The sequence below is a fragment of the Equus caballus genome, chromosome 8 (assembly GCF_041296265.1).
Source record: "Equus caballus isolate H_3958 breed thoroughbred chromosome 8, TB-T2T, whole genome shotgun sequence".
Classification (NCBI taxonomy): domain Eukaryota; kingdom Metazoa; phylum Chordata; class Mammalia; order Perissodactyla; family Equidae; genus Equus; species Equus caballus.
The window spans coordinates 65070213-65095318 of record NC_091691.1 but is presented as its reverse complement, the minus strand read 5'-3'; the positions used below and the strand labels follow the sequence as shown (position 1 = coordinate 65095318).

Genomic DNA, 25106 nt, shown 5'->3' with positions numbered 1-25106 from the left:
AAGGAAGGGGGGATGGTGTAAGTTGTGGAGAATGATGCCCATCCCCCTCCCTCCCTCTCTCCAGATCTCTATTTCCAGCTGTATATAGACTATTACACTTGATAGCCAACTATATCCAGAAATTGAACACAGCCAAAACACAATTCCTCCTTCCACCTCCCTCTTTCCTTGCCTCAAAGCCCCTGCACCACCATGCTCTCTGCAGCTGGGTTCGGAAAGCTTTGCAGCACCTCCTTTTCCCTGGGGTATGACGGTTGCCTCAAGAGACCCAAGGGCAGCATGGTGGCTCTAAGGACTGACTGACTCCCTCAGTGACGGCCCTCTAGGCAGGAACCCAGCCTTAGTTCTGCCTGTACCTGGACTCTCACTCGTGTTCAAGGATGGGTCCTGGCTCTGAGCAAGGCAGATGGAGGAGCCCTGCCTCTGTATTCTCTAGCTCAAGATTCCTATCAACTTCTATAACCCACAGCTCAATCAGTCACATTTAACGTGTACTAGCTGGGCTAGGCCTTGTGAATAAGGAGATGAACTCGACCCAGGACGCATCCTCTAGAGGTCACAATGCAGCAAGACATAAAGATGAGTATGCCACAATTACTCTTTGGCCAGTAGGGCAGCACTACAAAGCGCTGAAGGCACACAGGAGGAAGGGAGAGTCTAGTTCTCCTGATGTATGCAGGAGGCCCGGGAGCATGGATCTGCTGCTCTTCCCAGAACCCAAGCTTGATCCTGACCCAGATGGCTCATGTGCCTAGGGTTGGGTTCCTAATACCAGATGCCAGACCACCCCAATGTACATCATCCAACACATAATTACTGAGTACCTGCCAGGCACTGTTCTAGGCACTGGGGATTCAGTAATGAAGAGTGGACCCGTGAAGAGCAAAGACTAAGCAACGAGACGGCCTGCATTTCAAACCTGGTGTCACCACCTACGAGCTATGTGACCTTGGGCAAAGTACTTTACCTCTCCAAGCCTTGGACGCCCCATCTATAAAATGGGAACAGATAACAATAGATTTACATGAAATGGCTTTTGTGTTAAATCAAACACTGATATGATGGAGTTGGATAAAAACTTAACTTAAAATATTTAGATAGAATAAGAGTTCAAAGCAACATCATGCAGGTGGCCGGCCACCCTGGGCTTCAACTCCAGCCTTTGGGGGGTAACGAACAGAGCCACATTCTCCTCTTGTGTGAGTGGCACGGACTTGAGTGGGAAGGCAGGGAACACGCAGATCTGAAGGAGTTGGCTGAAGTCCGGTTATAAGAAGGATATGTCTGCATGGCCTCCAAACACATGAGTATGTATTGGAGTGAACTACATCACTCCGCAGAACCCAGGTTCCTGGGGGGATCACTTCTTCAGTTCTATAGCTAACATCTTGGAGCTCTCAAATCCCAGAGACACAGACTTTGTTTTTTTGCCAGTACCACTTCTAATAAATAAGAATAAAGCTATAAGATACAAGCATGGGGCTACATATACCCTGAAGAAGAGGGGCAGATTTATCCCATCCCGGAAGAACATCAGCAGAAGAGAATCAATTCCAGGTACCTCTTTATAAAGTAATACGGTTTGCTTTATAAGCTAGTTAGGTAATAAAATTTTCTTGCTTATGAACCACCCGATGACAAGCAGAAATACGTTTTAAGAGAATTCACAATATCACAGGGTCTCCTTAGCTACCAGTGATCTGTCATGGCTCTTGATTCATATGAATAAAGATTATGGTTAGTTGTGTTCTATCATCAAAATAATCAGTTTTTAAAACAGAAAAAATTTAGCTAAGAAACACTTGGTATTTTGTGGAGGATTTTTGCATCTATATTCATGAGAAATACTGATCTGTAGTTTTGTTTTCTTGTAATGGGGTTGACATTGAGGCAATGCTGACCTCATCACTTGGGAGCAATCTCCCCTCTTCTACTCTCAGAAAGAGTTTGTGTAGACTTGGTAATGTTTATTCCTTAAATGCTTGGCAGAATTCTCCAGTGAAGCCACCTGAGCCTGGAGTTTTCTTTAGTGGAAAGTTTTCAAGTATGAATTCAATTTCTTAAATTAATTTAGGGCTATCTTGATTATCTATTTCCTCTTGAATGAACTTTGGTAATTTGTGTCTTTCAAGGAATTTGTCTATTTCATCTAAGTTGTTAAACGTATGAGCATAAAGTTATTCTTAATATTCCCTATCATTCTTTTAGTGACTATAGCAAACTCTTCTCTTTTATCCCTGATATTGGCAATCTGTGTCTTCTCTCCTTTTAATTTGGTCAGTCTGGCTAGTGATGTATGAATTTTATTGATCTTTTCAAAGAATCAGCTTTTGATTTCATTGTTTTTTCCATTTCTTTCTGATTTCTGTTTCTTTGATTATTTCCTTTCTTCTGCTTGCTTTTGGTTTAATTTGCTCTTTTTTTCTAGTTTCTTAAGGTGGAAACAAATAATTGATTTGAGACTTTTCTTCTTTTCTAATATAAATATTCAATGCAATAAATACCTCTCTAAGCACTACTTTAGCTGCATTCCACAAATTTTGATATATTGCATTTTCATTTTCATTCTATTCAAAATTCAATGAATGTTGAATATTTCATTCAATTCAAAAGGAAATAATCCAGTGATTTTTGACCTATGGTTTATTTAGAAGCATATTGTTTAACTTCCAAATATTTGCGGATTTTCCAGATATCTTTCTGTTATTGATATCTAGTTTAAATTCTTTATGGTAAAAACATACACTTTGTATGGTATCAATTTTTTTAAAGTTATTAAGGTTTATTTTATGGCCTAGAATATGGTTTATGGTGAATGTCTCAAGTACACTTGAAAAGAATGCATATTCTCCTGTTATTGGGTGGACTGTACTATAAATATCCACTAGGTCAAGTTAAGTAATGATCTGATAAAATTGGCCATGAAAACCCTAAGAATAGGAGCAAACTATGGTCTGATATAGCACTGGGAGATGTGACCATAGTGCAAAAAAGATGGAGCAAGGTTCCACTCTGCGGTACATAAGGTTGCTATGAGTTGGAACAGATTTGACGGCACTAACAACAAAAGTTGAGTGCTAGTGTTGTTCAGGTCCTTCTATATTCTTCTATGAGTTTCTGTGGATTACTGTGAGAGGAGTGTTGAAATTTCTAACTATTATAGTGGATTTGTCTATTTCTCCTTTCAGCTTTATGAGTTTTTGCTTTAGGTACTTTGAAGCTCTGTTGTTACGTGCGCTCACATTTAGAATTGCTATGTCTTCTAAGTGTATTGACCTTTTATCATTATGTAACGTCTCTCTTCATCCCTGGCAATATTCTTTGTTTTAAAGTCTACATTTCTAATACTAACATGGTCACTTTGGGTTAGGGTTGGCATGGTGTATCTTTTTCCATCCTTTTCTTTTTAATCTATCTATGTTGAGCTTTCTGTAGAAATAGTTGCAACTTGTTTTTATCCAATCTGACAATCTCTATCTTTTAATTGGTATATTTTTAATCTCTAGGATATCACAAATGACTCTTCAGTGGCACTAGAACAGAAGACTTCAGGGAGGCCTGACAGCGCCTTCTCACCCTTTGATGAGAAACATCCTTGTACAAATGCCAAAGTTATCTTTGAGTGATGCCAAAAAATTCTCCCCTTACTTTTTTTGGCAAATCTCTTTTAATTAGAACAAACTATAATTTCTATTTGAAAAGTAAGTACTTTCTATCCCAATTGTCTTTAATTTTTTTAAAAAAATTATTCATTTTATTAGTTTAAATAATTATCTATTCCAAACAAAGCTGAATAATAAAATAGTAAAGCTCCCAAATCTTTCTTTTATGCAAGAGAATTATCACTACAAACTTCACAGAGAGATTCACAAATTTTAAAGTAGTTTTTTTTTTTATTATCAAAGCTCAAGAGATCAGCTAATCTTTAAGAATATTACATATTTTGGCTGAAATGTCCTTTAAAATACTTTGCTTTTTAATTCCATATGCTATAAAGCACTAGGTGAGGTCTAGATCAGAAATCTTTTCATCTGGCATCTGTTAAGTTGTAGCTTTTTTTTTTTTTTTCTTTACCCTTCATAAAAGTGACAGGCAGTTAAGTTCCATTTTTATGGACAAAGATACCCTCTCTCAAAGTACTACAAACCTTTCCTTTCTCTCTACAATCAATATTTTAACAAATATCATGCATTGGTCCCTATATCATATGAAAACAATACCACAGTAAACAACACTGTGGTTAAAACCAAAATAACCAAATATTCATTCAAAGAGATATTACTTTAGAGTGCTGCTTTTGGAATAAAACAGTTGATACTATCTCTCTACAAAGAGCCAATATCATGAAATAAAATGAAATCACAGTGCTTAATTAAAACTCAAAGTTGCCATCTACTTTTAAAACATAGTGGTACCAAAAAGCCTTTATGCCCAACCTGACTTGTTCTGTTGATTCTTACAATACATTTTAGGAGACACCACTGTTTACCAAGAGGTTAGGAAGGATTAGGGACCAAGGACGTTTATAAATGACACATAATTTGTCATTTTATGAGAGGCACAATTCCTGCTGGTGGAGGAGGAGCCAGCAGACACTCCACCACGTCAGATATCACGCCCAAACCAACGACTACTGAAAGCCCTCTGATGTGGCTCAGGAGCGGCCTACACAGGCCAAAGGAGCAGCACCCTTTCCCACAGCCTGGTCCTGGCTTCCTTGCTGCAGGGCTAGCTGCACCATGGGAGGTCTCTTCTGGAGCTGTAACTGCTGGAGGACACTCCTGAGTTCAAGAAATTGGGTTTTCCATTTGTGTAACATCCAGGCCTTGTCACGGCTGTGCAGGCCCATTAGACTAGAGTATGAAGGGTTCACCTAGGAACAGGGCCCAAGGTATGCTTCCAAGGTATTCCCAAGGGTATGCTTGACGTGGCTCTTGGATGCATTCCCTATTGTACATCAATCATTCCTTCTTTAGAAGCAGTCTGTCTATGTAGAATTCAGGTGTGATTCCCATTCCTGGGTTACGTGATGTATGCAAGGCTTCCTTGGTGACAAATGACTGATAACCGCGATGCTCCCTTATTCTTCCATCAGAGTCTGCAGCCCCTGCTGTGTGTGGGTCTTGCACATGTGTCTGTGAGTCTGTGTGTGTGCAGATGCAGGTGTACACTTGGCTTCAGCCTGTGGATGGTGGAACAGGGCTTGGAGGTCCTCTGCCTCTTCAACTACACCTGATATACTGTGTAGACTGTCCTAATGGGTTCCAAGTCCCAAGAGAGGGAATTCCACATGTGCCCATTGCCTGAAAGTCACGCAATACAAAAAGCAAGAAGACCCCAAATGCAGAGCAAGGGGAAGGGCCCAGAGCCCACTCTAAGCCAGCAAGAGGACAGCTCCAGAGTCTTCACCCGTACGCAAAACTCCCACTTCTCCCAGGAGCTCAGAGGTTCTCCCTTCTCGAGAACTCTTTGTCCACCTCAGTTACAAACACATGCCAATGAGGGCGGTGCAGCTCCTACCAGGGGAGAGTACAGGGGAGAAGACAGTTCCTGCCACCCCATACTCAGCTTGAGAACACTAAGTCAGAGCAGCAGTGGAAAAGGTGCCTGAGTGAGTAAGAAGCGACACATGAGTCTCTTCTGGGTGAATATCAAAAAAGCACAACAGTCAACCTCAAAGCAGAATCCGCACTTGTAAAATATAGGGCTAGGATCAGCTTGGAAAAGCAAAGGTTTGCCATTCTCCTGAAGCTTTGAGATTGCTAGGCAGGAGGTGTTCAAAGGGGGCTCCCTTACCCCACCAGCACAGCCCCAAGGGGCGGCCAGTAGCTCCTGAGAGCTCAGGCTGTAGATGATCCCATGGAAGAGGCAGGGCCCGTTCCAGCAGCTGCGGGCTGATTATACATCCATTATTTTTAGGTCAAGCACAGCCCTTGCTTAGCCAATAAATGAATGTGTGCATTTATTCTCCCACCCGCTTCCAAGCTGAATGTGCCTGGGGCACAGCCATTTGTGCATTATTAGCCTGTGAATGAAGGGCAATTAGGAGCCTACCTCTGGTGGGAAAGGAGGTATAATCAGAACATCATTTGTTAAGGTTTTTATAACTCCCCCCATCTTTTCTCTCCATGGTTCTTGCCTTTTAAAATGAAATATGTTCCTTTAAAAGATGCAATTAATGTACTACATTCTAAGCTAGCATATAATAACAAGGAGTAGAGGGCAAATTAGTTAAAGGGCTTTGGGGCCCATTCCTGCTTTGTCCTTGGGAAAGAAGCCTCCTGCATGGCCTGTAAATATCAGCGCTGAAAAGCACAGCTAAGGGGTCCTGTGCTTCCTGCTCAGCCAAAAGCACAATGAAGAAACCTCAGTGTGTGGAGAAAGAAAAACCAGAACATTAGAAGGAAGCAGTGAAGAAATCAGAACCCATTTATATCAGTGAAAGAATGTGGAAGGGAGGAACCAAAGGCATCGGAGAGTGTGTCAAGGGAAGTGGGAGAGTGAAAGATACATGTAGAATATCACGCTTTCAGGCCCATAAAAATCACTGACTTTAACACTAATAATTACAGCACTCCCTTCCCTCACCAAGAGTTAAACACATTCACAGAGCACACCGTGGGAAAACGTGGAACAAGAACAAGAAGTCCCTCCTCTGCATGCGGGAGATAATAACTTTCCTTTTTTCGTTTGGGTTGCTACTGAAAACATCACAATGAGAGAGATTTGTTCATAGGTGAAATGTCCACGCTTACATTTAAAAATCTGTTTGCACCAGCTATAGAGAACACAAACATCATGATTTTTCAGGTGTAGCCAGGAGAAGCGAGCCCCTCGTACGCCATGATTTAGCTCTGTGACATTTGCTCTTCAGACTCACCAGTTAGAGAGATCCAAGAAAGAATAACTCTGAAATGTGACAATAGACAGCCTGCAGAAAATCAGTGGCCAACCTTGGATTATGCTCCTTTCCCCAGACAGGAAGCCCACAGCCCAAGTTACTGTCACACTGAGTGAGTCAAAAGAATTCCACTCTGGAACTTCTTCACATGAATTCAAGTGTGCCACATGACACACTGATGACCGGGAAGCCCAGCCGTTTCAACCTGAAATGCTGCTTCATTATTACATGTTGAAATTTCAAAGAAAAAAAAAGGCAGCAGAAACTATTTTTTCAGTGAAAACAGTGGCTTGGTCAGAACTCGAAAATCATCATTCTTCAGCAACTTTTAAGCTTTTTGGAATTACAGATTCATTTGAAAGTCATATACGAGTCATAAAAGAGATTCAGACACAGAATGTTATTACAATTTCAGAGGGTATGGGTACCCAGAAACTTCTGTGGGCCTTCAGGAGATTCCACAGACCACACCACAAGGTAAGAATCCTTGATAGAATCTGACATCTTCATTTTACGGGTGAAGAAACTAAGGCCAAAGAGGTGATATAGCTGCTGGCCCCTGGGCTGGGATTAGAGGCTCTCAGAAGTGGGGGAGAGTAACCGAAAATGGTTAGTAGAAACAGAATTAGCCATATGTTCTGTTTGTACAATAAAAATAAACAACTGGGCCATTGAAACTCACTCACATCCTACTATGTCACCTTGTAAATTCAGAGAGAAACACACACATACAAAAGCAAGGGCTTTTGTTCTGGGGGCTGGCTGTGAGAAGAGCCTGTGGTGATGATGGTGAGTAGGGAGGGATGCATGAGGATACCCCCTACCCCTAATTAGCCAAAAAGTAGCCCATTCAGCCTGAGGGTGAAGAAGCTAAATGTAAATGATGGCAAGATCATGAGACCTGATGAGACAAGACTGCTCGGGTTTGAATTTAAACCCAAATTCCTTTGGGGTGCAATCACACTTTAAATATGTGTTTGTAACATAATCCTTTATTGATTATCTACTAAGCAGGTATTATGCTGAGTACTAGGGTTACAAAGGAAATAAAGACAACTCAGCCATCAAAAGATTTGACAGCCTAGCAGAGGAGACAGACATGTCCTCAAGCAACCCAATGTCACATGAGAAGGTAATGGCCACAGGAAGGGGCCACAAAAGGAGTGGAAAAACCTGTGAACTTGGGGCCTGAGAGTAGAGATTCAGACTAGTTGACAGTGAACAGACTTTGAAGGCTAAGTAAGAATTAACCATGTGAGAAGTGCCGTGCAGAAGGGGAAGTGAGGACGAGAAGAGGGCAAGAATACAGCCTTGACGGCTGCAAGGGAAGTGGTGTGTTCAAAGAGGACAACCACTTCAGTGTGGCTGTGAGAGCATCAGGCTGGAGACACGGGAGAGCCCGCACGGGGTGGGGTCTCGTGCTGCCATGCTGTGGAGTTTCAACTTTCTGTCTCTCAGGCAGTGACCGAGGGCGCTGGAGGGATTTTAAGCAGGGAAGGAATTTAATGAGACAGGGTTTTATCAAGTTCACTGCCGGCATGGCCAGACAGGGTGGGTGAATTGGAGGAAGGAGGGGATAGGAGAAGGAAAGCAGTTAAAAGGCTCTGGAATCATCTGAGCAAGTCTGTGCAAAGTTGGGACAAGACAAGTAGAGATGGTGAAGGGTTGATGTGAGAGATTTAGAGAGAGAGCCGAACGTGGGATGTGAAGAGTGAAGGAGTCTCAGATTTCCAGCTTGGCCAAGTGGGTTTGTGGGGAGGCCACTCCCCGAGAGATGGGACACTGGGGAATATGGGCAATTGTTGCCAGAAACAGAGCCTCTGCCATGAAATGGAGCCCATAAGACAGCTGAATGCTATTCTTGAGCATCTGGGGTCAGAGGAAGCCTCAGGCTCCAGCCTGGAACAGGGTTTCCCTGCTTCCTCCCTCTCCCCCTCCCTGTGTGCCCGGCCAACTCCTCCTGAACACACCTGCCTTAGCCTCTGAAACCCCTCTCTGGGAAGTCCTAGTATTCACCTGCATCGTAACACTAGCCATGTGGGGCTGGAATGAGTTCTGATGACAGTGCTGTCTGGTGTTTTGGTTGTCTTTCACCCTACAAATTAGCCATTGTCATTAATTTTTCACACAGTATTTGTTTAAATATTACCAGCATATAATGATTCTTTTGCAATTCTACCCCCTCACTAAACTGTGAGATCCTTGATGTCAGGGACCATGAATAACTTACCTCTATATCCCCAGTACCTAATACGTCAATAAATGATTGATTACCTAATCGACCAAGTTGACTATGAGGTCTAGAAAAAGAACCTAGGAGGATCACATATTATCCAGATTCCTAATGCCCCCAACACCTGGCCTGGTCACGGCCCACAGGTTAGCCAAACTTAAGAACATTCTAGAGTCTTGCCTTCTGTAAATGGGCCCAGCCCCCAAAGACACAGCCCCACACTGCCATACCCTTTTGGCCACACTGCCAAAAGAGACATGAAAATTATACCCATATGCATAATTGCCACCACCTGGTAACAACCAAGATATCCTTCAACTCGTGAATGGATAAACAAAATATGGCACATCAGACAAGGGAATATTATTCAGCGATAAAAGAAATGAGCTCTCAAGTCACAAAAAGACATGGAGGAAGCTTAAATGCATATTACTAAGTGAAAGGAGCCAATTTGAAAAGGCTACACACTGTATGATTCCAACTATGACATTCTAGAAAAGGCGAAACCATGGAGACAGTAAAAAGATCAGTGGTTGCCAGGAGCTCAAAGGGAAATGGAAAGGGGGAGGGAGGGAGGGAGGGAGGGAGAAGAGAAGAGAGGGAGAGAAGGAGAGAGAAATGAATAGATGGAGCATGGGGATTTTTAGAGCAGTGAAGCTATTCTAAATGATGCTACAACTGTGGATACATGTCATTATATATTTGTCCAAATCTATAGAATGCACAACACCAAAAATGAATCCTAATGTAAAATACGGACTTTAGTTAATAATAGCATATCAACATTGGCTCAACAATTGTAACAATGTACCATACTCACGCAAGATATTAATAACAGGAAACTGAGGGATGTTGAAGGGGCATATGGGAACTCTCTGTACTTTTTACTCAATCCTTTCTGTAAAATTAAAACTGTTCCCCCGAAAAATTAAGCCTATTCTAAAAACTCTATCCAAAGGCAAGGCCATAGGGAGTGAGAGGCCCTGAGCCTGGAGATTACGAAGGGCACGGCTCTCTTTACAACCACTCTGCACACACACGACCTCACTCCTGAGACTCAGCGGATTCTCCAGGAAGCATTACTCTTCTTTCCATGTGCACTTCTGTGATCTCCCGCACCAGAGCCAACTCTCACACACGCCAGTTTCCCTCCAGTTTCTGACAGCATCTCGCATGCAGTCAATGCTCAGAATACACAACTGATGGACACATGTACTTGTTCTACTGCATAAGGCCAGGGATCTGTTCACCTGGGATCCCTAAAAGAGGGTCAATGGGTGAGTTTTGGATATGTCTGGTGTATGTTTACAGCACATGGGTGCAGCTCTCTCTGAATTCCAAACGGCAAAGAAATTTTAGGACCCTGGACATTCCAGGATGCTTCTTTGTAGCCCTCAGCAGGCAATTCTAGCTCCTCTCTTCTTTCCTTCCTTCATACAATCACTGCCACTTACTGTGTTCCAAGGGCCATGCCACGCAGGGGAGTGAAAAAGATACATGAGCTACAAGCTGGTTTCACAAAGCCCACAGTCAGTGGAGAAGATGACTTGTCAACAGAGGACAACTGGGCACTGTAGGCGCTGTGCTAGAGAGGAACACAGGAGGCGCTGGATGTTGAAGTGCCCCTTAAAGTGGCAAAGAGCCTCCAAGAAGCTGTTGACCAAGGGGCTGCATCAGACATCCAATTATGCAACTACATGCATGGTTACTTGTCTGTCATCACCATCCCGCTTAGCCCCACCCAGCTCCACATGTTTTATGGCTTGTTATCCTGGCAACCACCACCTCCACCCTCCTCACCTTCACTGAGGAAGGCAGCCCAGGCAGAGCCCTGTACCTTTGGTTCTAAATTTATTCGTAGGAAACTATTTCCCTCCCTGAATATGAGGCAGCTGGTTAGCTTAGGGCCCCAGCAAAGTGCACTTCCGTCTGCTCCCATCTTTGCTTTAACAAAAGTGTCCCTTCTCAAAGGCAAAAAGGCTGGGGTCAGCTAGCGCAGGCCACTTAATGAATTGGAAGTCTGTTTAAAACACGCCTTCTTTTTTCCCCAGGATCAAAGAATGGTGGAGAGAAGGGTCCTCAGGGACCATCCAGTCATCCGGCCTCCCTCTGCGGAGAAGCTGAAGCGCTTGCCCAGTCCACAGGACCCCTGCACATGTGCCAAGAGGGTCAGCCCTCTGCCACCACCCCTCTAAAGAGGCTGCTGACCCAGGCTAATCAGGTCATTAGCATCTGAAAAGCAGAAAACACACCCTGAGGCAATCAGAGGCGTGAAAAACAGGTGACGGGACCTCTTCAGGGTTTTTCACTTCAGACTGTGTGCGCGTGTGCGTGTGCGTCTCCTGTAAATGGCTTGGCCGGCTGCCCTCCTGCCCCCTCCCTCTCCTCCTCCCTTTCTACATCGTCTTCTTCCCTTGTTCTCTTCTCCCCTGATTAGGGATGTGGAGAACCTTAAAATATTTACTTTATTTATGGGCTTTAATCATTCCCTTTATTTTAGAATTCAATTGAAATGTTGATGCATGTTCTTTCAAAATTACATATATTTCTCTTTCCAGTTCTGTTTTAACAACAACAAAGAAACCACACTGCCAAGTCAGTTTTGCTTGAGTGTGGGGTGTTTTTCCCCTGAGGCGGCCACAGCACAATGGCAGCCACCGCCTGCGGCTCGGCCCTTCTCACCCGCTGCTGACAGGGCACAAGGGAAGAGAAGCTTCCTGAGCAAACGAGCCGATTCTCTCTCTGCTCTTCTGGATGCATCCAGAGTCCGTGGTGGTGTCCATAGGAGACCGTCCCTCTCAATAGGGTGTGAGGCCTAAGTCTGTTTTACTCTCTGGGGAGAAAATTTAGGAGAAGAGAACCATCCAAAAACCACATACCCACCGTACCAGCCCCGAGGACACACATCGAAACTACTCAACTCTTTTACCCAGGCACCAATTATAGCCAGGACTCTCCTAGACTCCGCCTCTGCAAAGCACCCCATTCTCCCCAGCCTCGCTCACAGAACCTGCCACCTTCAGCCCCTGACCTCCTCTCCTGCCCCCTGTTGGGGGCACTGTGTCCACTCCACCGGCCCTCTCCTGCACTGCCAGCTGGCACGGTCCTCGCCCTGCACCGTGCACCACCCTGGTTTGCCCTTGGCCTTCTGCACCACCCCACCACACCTTCGACGATACCACCATCCAGACTCCTAAATCGATGTCGGCATTTCAGAAGAGATTCCTCTCTGTGCCTCGGTTTTCTTATCAGTAAAACAGGATTAAAAATACATATTCCAGGGGCCGGCCCTGTGGCCGAGTGCTTGAGTTCGTGCATTCCGCTTCAGCAGCCCAGAGTTTCACGGGTTTGGATCCTGGGCGCGGACACGGCACCCGCTCATCAAGCCATGCTGAGGCAGCGTCCCACATGCCACAACTAGAAGGATCTACAACTAGAATATACAACTATGTACTGGGGGGATTTGGGGAGAAGAAGGAAAAATAAAATAAACAAATAAATACACATTCCAACATTCTGAAGTGATGCGTTGATGAAAACAGTAATGTTGGTAAAGCACATGGTACATTTTAGTCCCAGCAAAGACTACTTTTCCTTCTCTCTCCAACCTTAGAGGCTTCCATGGCATTTCTAAAATACACCCAAGACTCTCCATACAGTGACTAGTCAGGCCTTCTGGGGGCACTGCACTCACGGCTGGCGAGGCACCTCCTGTCATCTGTCAGGTCCTTCAAACTGTGCGGAGAAGGTTGCCTGAACGCAGACAGCCCAGCTGGGCCCTGGGGGTGCCTCTCCACAGCACAATCAGCCCTCGAAGAGATGGCCTCTTCCTTCCCGGGGTCAATGGCTCTTGACAGGGAAAATGTTCACCATCCCTGCCCTAAACACTTTAAGAAAAAGAAGCGAATGTCTAATCCTTGGAGAGAAGATAAGGATCATTAGCCGGGGTCAAAAGGGAACAATCTGGCATCAATCATGTCACGGAGCAGAGATGGCAGGACTCAGTAGTCCACCTGACCCACCCCATGGGGCCCGGCTCTTCCTTTAAGTATCCTTCAAGATGGAAACTGCCATTAACCCACAGCAAGTATCATATAACGCAAACAAAACTGCATCAGAGAAAAGGGTTTCTAAAACAACTGTTTTGATTAGTGTTTACTCACTAACCAAGGTGGGGGGGGGGTACTGTAAAAGAATACAGTGTTGCATTTTCACAATTAAGTGGGGCAAACCTTAAATATTGGTTTTTTCTTGTAACACATTCACATCTGAACTGAAAGTGTCTCCACTCAAAAGGAGAAGATAGATGCATGCCAGTCACCCCGACCTCTTGACGCTCTCCCTCTGGGTTTATTTCCAGGCTATGCCAAGGAAGACTAAGCCCAGGGTGCCGTGCAGCAGTGAAAATGCGAAAACAGCTCATCCTCTCTGTGGTAACAGCTAGGTGAGCCCAACATATTGGAGAACATAATTAGGAAACAATGTGGATGCGGTTTCACATTTCTGAAAAGAACAGGACCAGAAAACCTAGGGTTAGAAGACTCAGTGGAATCAGTATTTCTGAACCCAATACTTAATCAGAATTTCCTAATAAAATCCGCCACTTGCCTAGCTGTAACTTCTCCCATGAATAACAGAGCCACAGAGAGACCTCATATGGAGAAGGGGGGCTCTTGACTGAGCCACTTGCAGGCAGTTACTTTATGGGGAAGGCAGTGCACCCCAGCCTCAAAAATGAAGAAAACACAGTGCTCCCGTGAGGCACTTAAGAGTCTAAAAGGATAGACTGACCTACCAATAGATACGTTCCATCTAACACAGGAAGTGATGAAATGAGAGAGCCAAGGACGGGTACCCAGTCATCTTGAGCATTCAGGGAAGCTTCCAGAAGCCTAAGACCCCCAGGCAAACTCTGGGCAAGTGAGTCAGGTATTTGGGTGAATCAAGGCAGGCACGGCTTTCCAGGCTGAGGATGCAGATGCAATAGACCCCAAGAAGAGAGAGTGCCCGGCAGTGTTGGGGCGCTTTGCAGTCCCACAATACAAAGGGGAAGAGCCATGAATGGGCAGCATTGTTTCATTTCTCTGGATTAGACAAACGCTAATTCCTGGAACAGTCATCAGCCATGTTCACAGTAGGCTGGCTGAGCGATGCTTTTCTGATACCATCCAACCAACATGCTCCATGCTACGTTTCAGGTTCACCGAATGTGGATGGTGTCTTGCCATGGTGGTGGTGCCATTTATGAGCAAACTAAAGCACTCCAACAGCACTCTCCCCACTTGCCTCTAAGGCCCACTTCTGGGATCCAGCTGACTCTGACTTCCTTTCCCCTCCAGGGTCTCTGCCTCAGGAGGATCAGCTCCACACCGGGATCCACCCAATTCACCTGAGTCAGTTCCAAGGGAAAGCCGTGGAGCAGCCCCTGGATTTTCAAGGAGTGGTGGGGATTGAGAGCTGGGAGCAGCTAAAGATTAGACAGCCCACAGGCTTTGGACCAGGCTTTGGCTCTGTGGGCGGGTGCTCACGTTCTCTCTCAGTGCCCTAACCATCAATTCACACTGGAGTCTGAGCCAAGAGAGCCTTTAAAAGAAAGAGTCACAACCACAGGCCACTGACAAGAGAAGACAAGCAAAAGGACACACTCTTCTAACACCACAATGCAGTCATCAAATCACCATGAATCCGTGCAGGCTTATCACTGGTTGAATTATTTCAGGCAGAGAAAGTGAATCAACTTCTTACCGGAACATGACAATAGTCAGGGCATGTGAGTGGGGAGGCTTAAAGTACCTTTGCAGGAGGTAGAGTTCTCTTTGGCTTGTGGTGATCTACCACCCACCATCCCCCTCATGCCCAAGCTCCACACACACCACCCCCAGATGCAGACAGCGGCCCCCATTCCTTCCCAAAGGCAGACATATTTCCAGGAGTAGAAATGCAAGTGAGTGATAAAGAGAGATGGGGCTGGCTCGGCCACATCCTTTGTGTGACCATTAGCTCGGTGGCAGCTCCAGATGCAGGGCTATAAGTGTGGGTAGCACTTACTATAGAATCAGGAATGGGAAGCTGGCAAGGGTGGCTCCCTTTGGTGGCCCAGTGTGGTCTCCCATGGGCTCTGCCCTTAATCCACACAGACCAGAGCCACAGGCATGGAAAATGTCCTCAGTAATCTTTGTGGTTGGACAGCAGGGCCCCAGACTTCACCACACCCCCCGGGGGGCTGGGGCTCTTTCCTCAGGGAAGAGACATGAAGACCCATCATTATCCCACACTCAGAGGCTCCCTCGAACCCTGACTGCAGATGAAGGTGCCATTAGAACAAAACCCAGCACCCAGACTGCTGCTTTGTAGGGCACGAAAAACAGATTCATTTCGTTTTCTCTGGGTCTGAAAAGTAGGAGGAGGACTGTTTTATATCTTCTCACTGGGACCTGAGACTAGACCTTTAGCCTTAGTCTACAAGTTAACACCTCTGTTTAGAGGATATTTAAGCAAAGTCAGCCTAAAGTCAGGGAAGTACTTTTAGCATCCCCATGAATCAAATAAGAATGTAAAGAGCAACACTTCCCTATCCAGTCCCGTATGTGGCATTTGAGTGACAGAGAAGGGGTACAGCCACACTCTACCTTTGGTTGCAAATCAGCAGAAACTCGGGCTACACATTTCCTGTGACATTTTAAAGGAACTGGACAAATGAACAGAAAAAGGCTTCAAGAAATGAGCAACAGAGATAAGCAATGAGAGGTGCAGTTGCCTATACAAGAGGAGCCCTCATGACTAAGAACCATCCACAGTTGGGGTTGTCACGTGACACGATTTATTTTTAAAAGTAGTCCAACATAAATAGGGGATGCACAGCACCTTTAATCTTCTCACACTTGAATGTGCACAGAAATCACCTGGGAAGGTTGTCAGGTGCAGATCTGGCTCCAGTAGATTCTGCATTTCTCCCAAACTCACAGGTCCCAGGACCACATTGGGAGAACCGCTGACCTTAGGGCATTTAGTTAACACCTGAAGAGCTTGAAGGAGAGGCCACCACCAGGGGTGACTGGTTAAAATGTGACCCAGTCCACGCCAAGGGCAGCTGGTACAAGTGCTTCTAATCATGCCATCCAAACCTGCTCTGCAGAGCTCATCCAGCATCAGAGATGATAAAATACTTCTCCCATGGTGAAACGGATGATATTCAAGATATGTTATTGGCTAGAAAGACTGTGCACACCTCCACCCTTAATCCCCGAGCCAGTCCTTCATCTGAAAAATGGGAGTAATATGAAACCTGCTCTGCTTCTGTGAAAAGACTTGGAAATGTATTTCACTAGCATTAATTATGACTTTTTTCACCTGGGAATAGAACAAAAAGAGTCAGTGAAGAGTGGACTCTTCTGACATACATGATTTTCAAATTCAACAAACAGATCAACTAATCTACAGCAAGACACAAAAAAATGACAGGCTAGAAAGAGTAAAGAGCAGGCGTGAATTTACTACTGCTTCTCCTGTCTTTCCTCAGTGCAAAGAGCCCAGCTGGCTGTGTTGAATGGAACATCTCGCTGAGCCTGACTCTTCTGGGAGTTTTGCTCACATCTAGCAGTGCCTACCCGGACCACTCCTGCCCCTCCTTCAGCCACACTGCCCTGCTGGCTTGTCCTGGGTTTGGGTCACACTAAAAACACTGGGTCATTTTCAGTGACTGGCCTTCCAACCAGAGGTCATACCACCTGGCAAAATCCCAAATTCTTCCAATCCCCTACTTCCAAATCACGTAACTCCACGGCTGCTTCAGAGCCAGGATAGGGAGCCCAGGGGGCTGCATTTGAAGGGAGCCTCTGCCTCTCTTCCTGGTGTTCTGAGCTCACACATCTGTTTCTGGGGCATGAATGAGGCTGGCTGGCTCAGAGAAGAGTCCATCATTGCCCTTGGCTGCCATTTTTACCACAGGTGAGTCAACCATTCTAAAGCTGGTAGGTATTCTACAATGTTCTGTGTCTCTTAAGTGCTGATCTTGGAATAGTCAGTTCAGCTCAAGCCAACAAATGTTTACTGGACTCCATGAGGTATGAAAGAAAGAAGAAAAAGAAATAGGCTTGCTCTCAGGGAACTTGTAAACTAGTGTGAAAATAATTACACCAAGTATAAAACAGGACAAACTGAAAGTCTTAGGTGACTGCTTCAGAGACCACAGCAGAGGGATCAAGGGGCTGCATCAGATACTCAGGTTAGAACCCTTTGGCCAGCCCTCCCACTTGTCTCTCCGACACCTCCAGTCTCATCTGGCAAATCATTCCATCCAACTCCTTTTTACGACAGTCCTGTTACATACAACTCTGGTCTAAGCAATCATCCCTCGCCTGGGTCATGCAGTGACCTCATACCTGGTCATCCTTCTTTCCTCCTTGTCCCCACCTGATTCACAACTCTTACTAAAATATCCTGTTTCTGGCGACCCTATTTAAAATCTCTGACATGCACTCAAATACACACTCTCATTTCAGAACCACTTACCTATTTTTCTTCTCACATCTTTCATCACTGTCAAACACTGTATTTTATGTATCTACCTTATTTATCGTTTCTCTCTCCCACTGAAACGTAAGCTCCACAAGAGCAGGCATTTTTGTCTGCTTTATGCATTGCTATAGCCCCACGATCTTAAGTAGTGACTGGCACATAATAGGTGCGGAATATATTTTTGTGGAGTGAATGAAAGAATCTGTACCCTCCCACACTCCCTTTCCGCTCCCCTGATGAATAGAGTGTTTGAATTCTGTTTCCACCTCCTCCTTTTTTTTTTTTTTTTATCATTTCTGAGAGCTAGGAATAACTTTCAGGATCTTTAAGACAGATAAAGTGTCACACACACCCACCTTCTGCCTAATTCCTTAAAACTCCAACCCAGGTCCTTGCATAAAATAGTAACAAGCTTCCTTCACATCCTTGTTTGGAATTAAGGAAACATGAGTCAATTTGTTCTCACTTTCAACTGGATTAAAGGCACAAGTCACAGGTTCAGAAAGACTGTCTCCGATCGGGTAGTGTAAGGAGCTTTTCTTTAGTGGGTAGAGGGGAAGGAATGCCTTTTAAAATGCCAGCCATCAGATAAAAATACCTTTGTCTTTGGTGGTTTATATAAAAATTGTGTTTAACCTAATTCCAAAGTTTCCATGTTTAACTGACTTGGGAAGCATAATAAAAGTCAAATTTTTATCATTTGCATTTTATGTTTATATGTTTATATGAGGTAAGACTGTAATTCAAAATACCAAGAGGAAAAGTATTTGTTTGGTATCTGTCCATGGTACCAACGGACCACAAACGCTGTGTCACACAACACAGCATGTGAAGGCGGGTTCCACAACCTGCTTTCAGAACCATGTAAAATGACCTCTCTGTTGCAACCAACTTGGGCGGGCAGCAGGGTGAAAGAAGAAAGAGAGGGAAGAGGGGAAGGTAGTGAATGCTGCCTCCCAAAAAGCAGAGTTTTCTGCCTTTTCCCCAGCCACCTTTACAGCAACTTAAGGAAATTTCGCAATCTCCATAGAAGGACCGCATGTTAATACTCCCTTTCTTTTCATTGTCTTCTTCCAAGCCCTACAGTCCTAGCAAGAGTTTTGGCTCACTTGAAGAACTTGGTCCAAAAGGAGGCCTTTCAAGAGTAGATTATAGCTGACTGCAGAAATTCCCAAGGCAATTTACTAAGAAAAGAGATGAAGAGAGCAAACACAGAAGGCAACAATGATTTTCCACCACTCCCCTCCTACCTTCAGTCCTGTTGCTTTTCTCCTTCAGTGAAAGAAAAAAAGCTAAGGGAAATTAAGGTTTATTTCCAACACCAGCTGGAGAATGCTTTAAAAGCTTAAAAAAAAAAGAGTTAACGCTCTTCAAAAGCAAAAAGACTTCCAAGGCCTTCAGCCCCGCCCAGCCCAGTGCAAGAAAACTGTGGTTGGAAATGGCTTGAGTTTCCAGAGAAGTCTGAATGCTTTCCTAATGCCACAAGGAAGGAAGGAAGGGCTCAAGACAGGACAGAAAAACTGCTGGAATCCCAACCTGGAGAAAAAAACGGAGACAGTAAATGGAGGCAATTCACGGCGTCTTACAGAAATTGAAAACCTCCAGAATAAAGTTTAAAAAGTGTAAATAAGTGGAAAAGGGCTTGAATAACTAAAATATTTGTCAATAATGATAATATCCTTGAAGCTATAGGCAAGAGCCTCATGCTGCACGTTCCTAGGCCAGAAGGACTGTAATTAAGTTTGCATTCCCTTCTCTGGGTGGACATTTCAGGTACCCCCAACTTTCCACTATGGAAACCTTTGATGGACATCGGACAAGGAACATGTCCATCCATGTGTGCAAATACTTCTCTGCAGAATTAAATCACATTTGTCCATGTTTCTAATGTGCCTAATGACCTGGACTGGAATACAGAAGATCAGAAGCAGTACATGAAGTGAGGTATGAGGTGTGAAGCCTGGGGGGCGTCCAGAACAGCACTCAGGAAAAGAAGTCTGGCTACTGGACCTCAAACCTGCCCAACACTCAGGGCAAAACCATCTTCCACTGGGTGATCAAGGTGCCACAGCATGGAAGCAGGCCAATTTGCAGACAGTCTATTTGCCTAAACCCAATTTGCAGCATGTACTTGTTTCTCTGCATTATTCATGAAGTTTTAGCAACTTGGTTGGATGTGATGGTTTTAACAGTTCATTGTAGTTCTGGGTGACTGGTTTTTAGGAATGGTTAATTTGTTTCTGACTCAGCCCCTGCAGCTGCAGCTGTAAGAGCAGTGAGGGGGAGGGGGTGGAAGGGAGGGAGGGGACACCAGCGCTGCCTGACTAGGCAGTCGACTGGAGGAGCAGGCAGACGGAGGAGGTGGGTGGGGAAAAGTAGTCCATTCTACATTTATGCATCTAGTCCTTTGATTATAGACATTCCCTCCTGATATAAACTTTCTCCAAATAAAGAAATACATCTAATGTATTCATTCAATATAATCAAAAAGTTCTTAAGAATACATGTCTAAAAATAATGAATGTTCATATTGATCAAATACATTCCAAAAATTATATATTCTTAAAATGACCTTTTATGATCTGACCAACTGAACATTTCTTAAAATGCTGCTATTGGGACAAATGCAAGCCAACTAAAATGTGGCGTAAATTTTCAGAAGCTGTAAACTTTACAACAGTACCAACACAGGTAGCTATAAACTTTACCAATATTAAGGTAACAAGTAAATCTGGAAAACTGATTACTAGACAAAAAGGACCACAGTATTGCAGCTCACACTAGGACCTGAAGTTCACTATGACAAAGCAAAGGTTAAATTATGAGTAGGTCCAGTGTCCTCCATTTGACAAAGGCATAGAAAAAGAAATGTATAGGATCTGTCAGAAAGATTTAGACCCACCAAAATCCAATAAACTTCTTTAAAATTTTTATATCTAAGGGATGTTTAGCTTTACTGAAAATTATTTTATGTATACAGCTCATTGCCATCTCTATAAAGCAGAGATCACCCACTATATCTGTAATATGTGTGAACTGAACACAATGAAGACACACAGGAATGGCCACGGACAGGGGAGGCTACAAGATGTGAAGATACGGAAAAGTCTAGCATGCTTATTATTTGAGCTTCATGGACTAACTGAAGTTGATAGAAGTCCATCAAAACTGGTCTTTACATATGCAGCGTAAGCTATAATTAGAATCCTCTCTTTGATAGTTCTACTGGGTGGGGGGATACAAAATAACAACACAAGTCCTAGTCTAGAAAATCACAGCAGCAAAGTATCAAAAGTTTCTTCAAACTGTTTCTTCCAACTGAGCGGACAGGTAGGAAGAGTAGGGAGGGTTAACAATGGGAGGTTATCAGAAGCATCACAGCCAGGGCTAATGGATGATATTAAGGAGAGGAGAAGATAAATGGAACAGAAAGCAGTTCTATGTAGAGATGTGAGACACAATCCAACGTGTGTGTGTGGGGGGGGGGGGGGTTCTTTTTTAATTTTTTTTTAATTGTGGTGACATTGGTTTTAACATTATATAAATTTCGGGTGTACAACATATTTTGATTTCTGTGTAGATTACATCACGTTCACTACCCAAAGACTAATTACAATCCATCACCATACACATGTGCCTAACCATCCCATTCGCCCTCCTCCCTCCCCATTCCCCTCTGGTAACCACCAATCCAACCTCTGTCTCTATGTGTTTGATCGTTGTTTTTATTTTCCATTTAAGAAGGAGGTTATACAATATTTTACTTTCTCCCTCTGATTTATTTCGCTTATCAAACATATCAACGTACATCCATGTTGTCACAAATGGCCAGATTTCATCCTTTTTATGGCTGAATAGTATTCCGCTGTGTATAAAAACCACATCTTGTTTATATAAACCACATCTTGTTTATCCATTCGTCCCTTGAATGAGCATCTAGATTGCTTCCAAGTCTTGGCTATTGTGAATAATGCTGCAATGAACATAGGGGTTCATATATCTTTACAAATTTGTGTTTTCATGTTCTTTGGATAAATACCCAGCAGTGGAATAGCTGCATCGTATGGTAGCTCCATTCTTAATTTTTGAGGAATCTCCATACTGTTTTCCATAGTGGCTGCACCAGTTTGCACTCCCACCAGCAGTGTATGAGAGTTCCTTTTTTCCCCACATCCTCTCCAACACTTATTTCCTGTCTTGTTAATTATAGCCATTCTAATGGGCGTGAGGTGATATCTCGTTGTAGTTTTGATTTGCATTTACCCGATAATTAGTGATATTAAACATCTTTTCATGTGCCTGTTGGAGATCTCTAAATATTTTTTGGAAAAATGTCTGTTCAGATCTTTTTCCCATTTTTTAATTGAGTTGTTAGTTTTTTTGTTGAGATGTATGAGTTTTTATATATTTTGGATATTAACCCCTTACCAGATATATGATTTGCAAATATCTTCTCCCAATTGTTAGGTTGTCTTTTTGTTTTGTTGATGGTTTCCTTTTGCTGTGCAGAGGTTTTTGTAGTTTGATCTAGTCCCATTTGTTTAGTTTTTCTACTGCTTCCCTTGCCCAGTCAGACATGGTATTTGAAAACATGCTGCTAAGATGGATATTGAAGAGCTTACTGCCTATGTTTTCTTCTAGAATTTTCATGGTTTCAGGTCTTACATTCAAGTCTTTAATCCATTTTGAGTTATTGTGCATGGTGTCAGATAATGGTCTACTTTCATTCTTTTGCATGTGGCTGTCCTGATTTCCCAACACCATTTATTGAAGAGACTTTCCTTCCATTTTCCTTTCCATTGTATGTTCTTGGCTCCACTGTTAAAAATTAGCTGTTCATAGATGTGTGGGTTTATTTCTGGGCTCTCGGTTCTGTTCCATTGATCTGTGTGTCTGTTTTGGGGCCAGTACCATGCTGTTTCGGTTACTATAGCTTTGTAGTATATTTTGAAGTCAGGGATACCTCCAGCTTTGCTCTTTTTTCTCAGGATTCCTTTGGCTCTTTGGGGCCTTTTGCTGTTCCAGATAAATTTTAGGATTCTTTGCTCTACTTCTGTGAAAAATGTTGTTGGAACTTTGATAGAGATTGCATTGAATCTGTAGATTGTTTTAGGAAGTATGAACATTTTAACTATGTTAATTTTTCCAATCCAAGTGCACAGAATATCTTTCCATTTCTTTGCATCTTTCCTCAATTTCTTTCAACACTGTTTTATAGTTTTCCGTGTACAGGTCTTTCACCTCCTTGGTTAAGTTTATTCCTAGGTATTTTTATTCTTTTTCTTGCAATTGTAAATGGGATTGTATTCTTAATTTCTCTGTTACTTCAGTGTTAGTATATAGAAACGCAATTGATTTTTGTATGTTGATTTTGTATCCTGCAACTTTACCGTAATTAATTTATTACTTCTAAAAGTTTTTTGGTGGATTCTTTAGGGTTTTCTATCTACAAAATAATGTCATCTGAAAATAGTGATGCTTTCACTTCTTCCTTTCCAATTTGGATTCCTTTTATTTCTTTTTCTTGCCTAATTGCTCTGGCTAGGACTTCCAATACTATGTTAAATAAGAATGGTGACAGTGGGCATCCTTGTCTTGTTCTTTTTCTTAGAGGGATAACTTTCAGGTTTTCCTCATTGAGAATGATATTAGCTGTAGGTTTGTCATAGATGGCCTTTATTATGTTGAGGTACTTTCCTTCTATACCCATTTTATTTAGAGTTTTTATCATAAATGGATGCTGTATCTTGTTAAATGCTTTCTCTGCATCTATTGAGATGATCATGTGATTTTTATTCTTCATTTGTTAATGTGGTTTATAACATTGATTGATTTGTGGATGTTGAACCATCCTTGCAACCCTGGAGTAAATCCCATTTGATCACAGTATGTGATCTTTTTAATGTATTGTCATATTTGATTTGCTAGTATTTTGTTGAGGATTTTTCCATCAATGTTCATCAGTGATATTGGCCTGTAATTTTCTTTTTTTGTGTTGTCCTTGTCTGGTTTTGGTATCAGGGTAATGTCGGTTTTATACAGTGAGTCAGGAAGCTTCCTTTCCTCTTCAAATCTTTGGAAGAGTTTGAGAAGGATAGGTATTAAAGCTTCTTTGAATGTTTGGTAGAGTTCACCAGAGAATTCACCTGGTCCTGGATTCTTATTTTTTGAGAGGTTTTTGATTACTGTTTCAATCTCCTTAATGATGATTAGTCCATTCTAATCTCTATTACTTCTTGATTCAGTTTTGGAACGTTGTATGATCCTAATAATTTATCCATTTCTTTTAGATTATCTGATTTGTTGGTGTATAGCATTTCATAGTATTCTCTTATAATCTTTTGTATTTCTGAGGTGTCTGTCATAATTTCTCCTCTTTCATTTCTGATTTTATTTATCTGACTCTTCTCTCTTTTTTTCTTGGTGAGTCTAGATAAAAGTTTGGCAATTTTGTTTATCTTTTCAAAGAACCAGCTCTTGGCTTCATTGATTTTCTCTTGTTTTTTTTAGTCTCAATTTCATTTATTTCTGATTTTTATTATTTCCTTCCTTCTACTGATTTGGGGCTTTGTTTGTTCTTCTTTTTCCAGTTCCTTTAGGTGTACTGTTACACTGTTTATTTGGGAGTATTCTTATTCGTTGATGTGGGCCTGTATTGCTATAAACTTCCCTCTTAGAACTGCTTTTGCTGTATCCCACAGATTTTGGCATATTGTATTTTCATTTTCATTTGTCTCCAGGTACTTTTTGATTTCTTCTTTGATTTCTTCATTGACCCAATCATTCTTCAGTATCATTTTGTTTAATCTCCATATATTTATGGCTTGTTGGATTTTCTTCCTGTAGTTGATTTCTAGTATCATACCATTGTGGTCAGCAAAGAGGCTTGGTATTATTTTAATCTTCTTAAATTTATTGAGATTTGTTTTGTGGCCTAATATGTGATCTATCCTGGAGAATGTCCCATGTGCATTTGAAAAGAATGTGTATTTCGCAGTTTTTGGATGGAATGTTCTGTATAAATCTACTAAGTCCATCTGGTCTTATGTGTCATTAAGGTCAATATTTCTTTATTGATCTTCTGTTTGGATGATCCATCCGTTGGTGTAAGTGGAGTGTTAAAGTCCTCTACTACTGTTGCGTTACTGCCTATTTCTCTTTTATGTCTGTAAATAATTTCTTTATGTATTAAGGTGGAATGCATAGATATTTATATCCTCTTTTGGACTGTTCCCTTTATCATTATGTAGCACCCTTCTTTGTCTCTTATTACAGTTTTTATTTTAAAGTCTATTTTGTCTGATATGAGTATTGCTACCTCATTCTGAATGATAACCTTGCTGGGCAGAGTATTTGTGGCTAAGGTTTTTTTCTTTCAGCACTTTAAATATATCGTGCCACTCCCTTTTAGCCTGTAAGGTTTCTGCTGAGACGTCAGCTGATAGCCTTATGGGG

The 25106-nt window shown here is 42.8% G+C and overlaps 1 protein-coding gene across 40 annotated transcripts in view; it reads right to left on the bottom strand.

Annotated features, from left to right (window-relative positions):
• The window catches only part of FHOD3 (formin homology 2 domain containing 3), a 455074-nt gene that overhangs the window by 251837 nt on the left and 178131 nt on the right, over positions 1-25106 (bottom strand). The gene's annotated exons all lie outside the window — the stretch shown is intronic.